Source organism: Mus musculus, chromosome 2 (genome assembly GCF_000001635.26).
Source record: "Mus musculus strain C57BL/6J chromosome 2, GRCm38.p6 C57BL/6J".
NCBI classification, from domain to species: domain Eukaryota; kingdom Metazoa; phylum Chordata; class Mammalia; order Rodentia; family Muridae; genus Mus; species Mus musculus.
Genome location: NC_000068.7, coordinates 65,276,940 through 65,282,605, shown reverse-complemented (window position 1 = coordinate 65,282,605; position 5,666 = coordinate 65,276,940). Strand labels below are relative to the sequence as shown.

General features: G+C 42.7%; 1 pseudogene; it reads right to left on the bottom strand.

Annotated features, from left to right (window-relative positions):
* Gm13592 (predicted gene 13592) lies at positions 3,979-5,207 on the bottom strand (annotated as a pseudogene).

Sequence of the window (5,666 nt, the reverse complement as noted above, 5' to 3'; positions counted from 1 at the left end):
AAAGGAAAGAGCCATCTTTACTGTCAGGGACAATAGGCAGCCTTGTCTTCTGTATGAGAGGCCAATACAGAGTGAAGAAAACTCACAAATAGGCAGTGGGTAACTCTCCTCAGTGACTGGAATCCAAGAGCAAACAGCACAATAGTTCCCGGTTGATCAGCCTCAGTCACAGAAGCACATGTGACGACACTCACTTTTTAAAATACTAAGTTAACATTTATACAGTTCTGCTATAAGTTCTAGGAAATAGAATATGTTGTCAAGGCTCTCCTAGCTTGTCAGATGATAATAAAGTGTTAAATGTTATAAAATTAGAGTCTAGTTCATAAGCAAGAAGTTTAATAAAATATGTTTAAGATCTCGAGTATCTGTACTATACAAAAGAACCCAGTTTAGTTATATTCATGTGTGTGAAACATTGATTTTTAGTGCTTTTCAATTCAGAAACATATTCTCTTTGATGACATACTTTTCAGCTCTTCTCCTATCCATGTTTCAGATCATTCTTTATGCACTCTATATGAAAACATCACAGTCTCTCACATGACTTTAACTAAATCTTACTAAAATCACTAATACCAGGCCTGCTGATGCTACTCACACCTAAAATCCCAGTACTGGGATTTGGAGGCTGAGGCAGGAGCATTGCTGCAAATTTGAAGTCAGCCTGGTCTGGATAGTTCTGGGATAGCCTGGGCTACAGAATGAGACCCTGCCTCAAACGAGAGAAGGAAAAAAGGGGCGCGCACACACACACAGAGACACACAGAGACACACAGACACAAAGAGAGAGGGGGAGAAAGAGAGAGAGAGAAGGGCTATCTCTAATGACAGAAAAAAGAGATAAATGGATGGACAGACACACAGACAGGGAGGAGGAGGGGAGGGAGGGAGGGAGCAGAGAGAGAGAGAGAGAGAGAGACAAAGATTAATTCTGGATGGATAACAGGGAGGCAGTGCCCAGAGACATTACATTATACTTTTCTCCGGATTTGTCTCTGGATCTGACAGTCCGTCCTCTGGTGATTTTTGCTTCATGGGCCATTCAAGTACTTACTAAACAAAAGAAAAAAGGAAGAAATGAGAAACAGTTTAACTCAGAGATCAAAATAACAAAATGTTGTTCAAATCCCCCAAAGATCACCATGCAAGTCTCCTCAAGGCCACATTTTTCTTGCCATAAGGAAAGCTGGGATAATAAGGGATTTTTGCTTTCTTTTTGTTGTACTGATGCTTGGACTGTCTGTATCACTGTGGAAAAGAGTGCTCTACTGAAACACAGCACTGGGTCAGTCACTATCCAAACACTCTACATAGAGCATATCATCGGTACATGCTAAGGTAAAAAACATTACTAAGGTAAAACACCCACCCCTAAAAACTATCTTATTTACCTGTAAAATAGTGATAATAATATTTTCCTGGCACGTTATTTGAGAGAGTATAAAGGGTGATGTCCATGGGTGTCGAGTGTGTTCCTGGCATTTTACAGGTGTATGTTAATGCTTGGTTGCTGTTACTGTGAAATTGGCAATAAGTCGACTGGTTGATTAGGGTTTAGGATTTAATACCTAAGCGCTGGAAAAATAAAATTCCAGAAGAAAAACATAATATTTCAAAGATATCAAATTAGGAAAAACTGTATCAGGAAATATAGTGTGTTAAGAATATGCTGTATAAAACAAGAGAATACATTGCATTGTTTACCAAGGCCATTATCCAGGTGATAAGGTTGGAGGTTTGGAAGTGGGTGATAAGATGTATATTGGCCTGTTCTGTTCTGTTTTGCTCTGTTCTGTGATTTTATTTTGGTTTTGTTTTAGTTTTACTGAGATATGATCTTGCTAGGTGCACAGACTGATCTCAAAATCACAAGCCCTCCTGCTGCATCCTCCTGAGAACTGGGACCACAGGTGTTCACAAACAAGCTTGGCCCATCAGATCTTAGATGCAGGTGAAGTCTGAACTGCCCTGCAGTTCCAGACCATCCTAGGACTTGCAAAAGGTAAGAATGCTTGCTGAAGCACAAGCCTGAACACAAGTTAAAACGTCCAGGCCTCCATGTCAAATGAGGCAGGCCTGGCTCTTTCCCTGGAACTTCAGTTTTCCAGGGATCCAGAGATAAGATAGTCTCCAGAGCTTTCTGACTGCCAGCCTGGGACTTGCCAACCTAGCAAGATCATGTCTCAGGAAAACCAAAAAAAAAAAAAAAAAAAAAAAAAAAAAACCAACAAAAACAAAACAAACAAACAAACAAAAAAACCCAAACAAACCAAAATAAAAGAAACCAGAACAGAACAAAAACCCAAGCCAAACCTTTGAGGTTCCATGCGATCTGCATAGTGGCTTTCAGAACTCACAATGATTTACCCATACCACTTTCTCATTCCAACGTCAATATACATCTTACTACATACTTCTAAACTCTGTGTTCAATGAGAGACTCTCTTTCAAAGGAATAAGGCAAAAACTGAGCAGGTCATCCAACATCCGTCTCTAGCCTCCTCATATCATCATGGCTGTGGATACTAGTATGTGCAATGCCACACACATATACATCAGTCACATATACACCCACAAAAATTAAACTGAAACAGAAAAGAGAACGTTCACCCTGGAAGCAGAGCATAGCTGAGGAGAAGCCAAAGCAGGAGACAGTCAGTATGGTTGATTTATAATGAAGTACAAAAGAATTAGCTAGAGTACCATGGTAGCACCAGAACTGAAAACAGAGTGACTTGGTAGCCAGGCTTTAAACAGCAGTTATAGAATTTGGCATCCAATGAAAGGTCAGGGAATAGTACTCAAGGCTGCTATAGTCAGTTGGACTTAGGGTTTCCTGTGTCCTTGCCCAGGGTGGAAGGCAGAGAAGGGACACGAAGGGAAAGGACCTCATCAAAGAGTGAAGAAATGGGGAGATGCACTGCAAAGTGAGGAGGGATAAGCATAGACTGAGAACAGAAACACTTACTAAGGCCCCCAAATAAGATATACAAAACTCTTCTATTTGAGGCAACCATTCATCCATGAAAAGAAATTTCTCAGTCAAATTAAGAAACCTGTAATGTCAAGATGCCTATTACCGTCTCTTTCCAAGTTGTGTCCACTCAGAACATTCATTTTCTGTTGCAAGCACATTAGCATAGAAATAGCCAGAAAGTATGCAAATGGGTTCTTGAAGGGAATTCTCAAGTCTTAGTTCTTTTTTTTTTTTTTTTTTTTTTTTGGTTTCGTTTTCTCTGACTAGAAAGTACATTTATCACTGGGAAATATTTGCCACTTTCCCCTTTCAAGAGGCAGGGGGATGGGGTTAGAGGCCTCCTGGTTTCTCTTGCAGTGTTTGGGATTGTTTGACCAAGGGCTCTGGGCTGGATCTCAGCCAGCACCAGTCACGACAGGAATCCATCACCAAGGTAGACTGGGGAATCACTGCTGCAATCAAGATGCTGCTGCTTGATAAGAACAAGAGGGAGCCCCATACATGGCCCACAGACAAAGCTGTTTGCTTATCAGCTTCAGCACCGGGCATTCAAAAGTGAGCTGAAAACAGCTCTGGAAAAGTGCAATCCCAAACAGACCAGAGTAACAGAATTCCTTTCATCCCCATTTCTACAGTGTTGGGTCTTGGGTCTTGGCGTTTTATAAACGTTCACATTATCTAAATACATTCTTGAGGTGGCAGAAGAGATCCATTACAATCCAGATTCTTCTTTGTCAGTAATAATCCTGAAAATGATTTTACTGAAAGCTCTTATATAGACACTACTGTTTTCAGGACAGTAAATAGTGTATTTAAGCTTTAGGCACCCCTTTTTAAACAATGTTACATGTATTTTCTTCTAGTAATTTACCTCATGGTGATCAATTTATCTGCTAAAGTCACAACATTTTATTCCAGTCTTTTAAGTTGATAACTGTTTGACTGTAGGCACTTAATTATCAATCATGTAAAAAGGTCAGTTTTTTTGGAGGGGAAGGGGTTGCAGCAAACTTTATTCATGGTATTCAAGAGAGTAGGGAGGGCTCCCTAGGCCCCTCCTGTTATTATGGGGGTCTGGGATGGAAATTGTGAGGGGGATGCTCAGTGTTGGGGGCCGAGTTGGGACAGGGACTCCTCAGCAACCAAGGGCCTCTCTCTTGCTCTTAGTGTCCTTGCTGGGGTAGTTGGTCCAGGGTTTCTTACTCTTTGGAGGCCATGTAGGCCATGAGGTCCACCACCCTGTTGCTGTAGCCATATTCATTGTCATACTAGGAAATGAGCTTGACAAAGTTGTCATTGATAGCAATGCCAGCCCCAGCATCACAAGTGGAAGAATGGGAGTTGCTGTTGAAGTCGCAGGAAACAACCTGGTCCTCAGTTTATCCCAGAATGCCCTTCAGTGGGTCCTCAGATGCCTGCTTCACCACCTTCTTGATGTCATCATACTTGGCAGGTTTCTCCAGGCGGCATGTCAGATCCACAATGGATACATTAGGGGTAGGAACATGGAAGGCTGTGCCAGTGAGCTTCCCATTCAGCTCTGGGATGACCTTGCCCACAGCTTTGGCAGCACCAGTGGATGCAGGGATGATGTTCTGGGCAGGTCCATGGCCATCACACCACAGCTTTCCAGAGGGACCATCTACAGTCTTCTGAGTGGCCGTGATGGCATGGACTGTGGTCATGAGCCCTTCCACGATGCCAAAGTTGTCATGGATGACCTTGGCCGGGGGGGGGGGTAAGCAGTTGGTGGCGCAGGATATATTGATGACAATCTTGAGTGAGTTGTCATATTTCTCATGGTTCACACCCATCACAAACATGGGGGCTTCAGCAGAAGGGGCAGAGATGATGACCCTTTTAGCCCCACCCTTCAAGTGGGCCCGGTCTTCTCCATGGTGGTGGAGATGCCAGTAAACTCCACGACATACTCAGCACGAGCATCACCCCATTTGATGTTAGCAGGATCTTGCTCCTGGAAGACGGTGTTGGGCTTCTTATTGATGACAAGCTTTCCATTCTCGACCTTGACTGTGCTGTTGAACTTGTCATGGGTGGAGTCATACTGGAACATGTAGACCATGTAGTTGAGGTCAATGAAGGGGTCACTGATGGCAACAATCTCCACTTTGACAAGTGCAGAGTAGAAGGCAGCCCTGGTAACCAGGCACCCAATATGAACAAATCTGTTCACACTGACCTTCACCATCTTGTCTCTTGGACAAGGTTGGCACTTCACAAGATGCAGCTGTCTCTGGAACAGGGAGGAGCAGAGAGCCAAAAAGGTCATGTTTTATAGCTCTAAATATTCTCCACTTTAGAATAGGAACGCTTACTCAGTACTGTTGTATACTGTTTGGCTTTCCATGTGCTCACAAATAAAAGTTTGCATGTGTCTCAAAAGAGACTTCAGACTTTTAAATACTGTTAGAATGTTGTGAAATTAGACTGGATGTATTTTGTAGTAGGATATGGCCATTAGACTATGGGGGCTAGGGCCAGAATGGTATGATTTGAATTTGAAGTGTCTAACTGGAGCTTGTGTGTTTAAACGTTTGGTGCTTGGGTGGTGGGTAGCTCCCAAAGGAAGTTGTGGAATCTTTAGGAGGTGGGTTTCAGGTAGAGATGGTAGTTTATAATTTGTAAAGGGCTTTAGTCCACACTGGATTCTGGTTCACACTCTTTG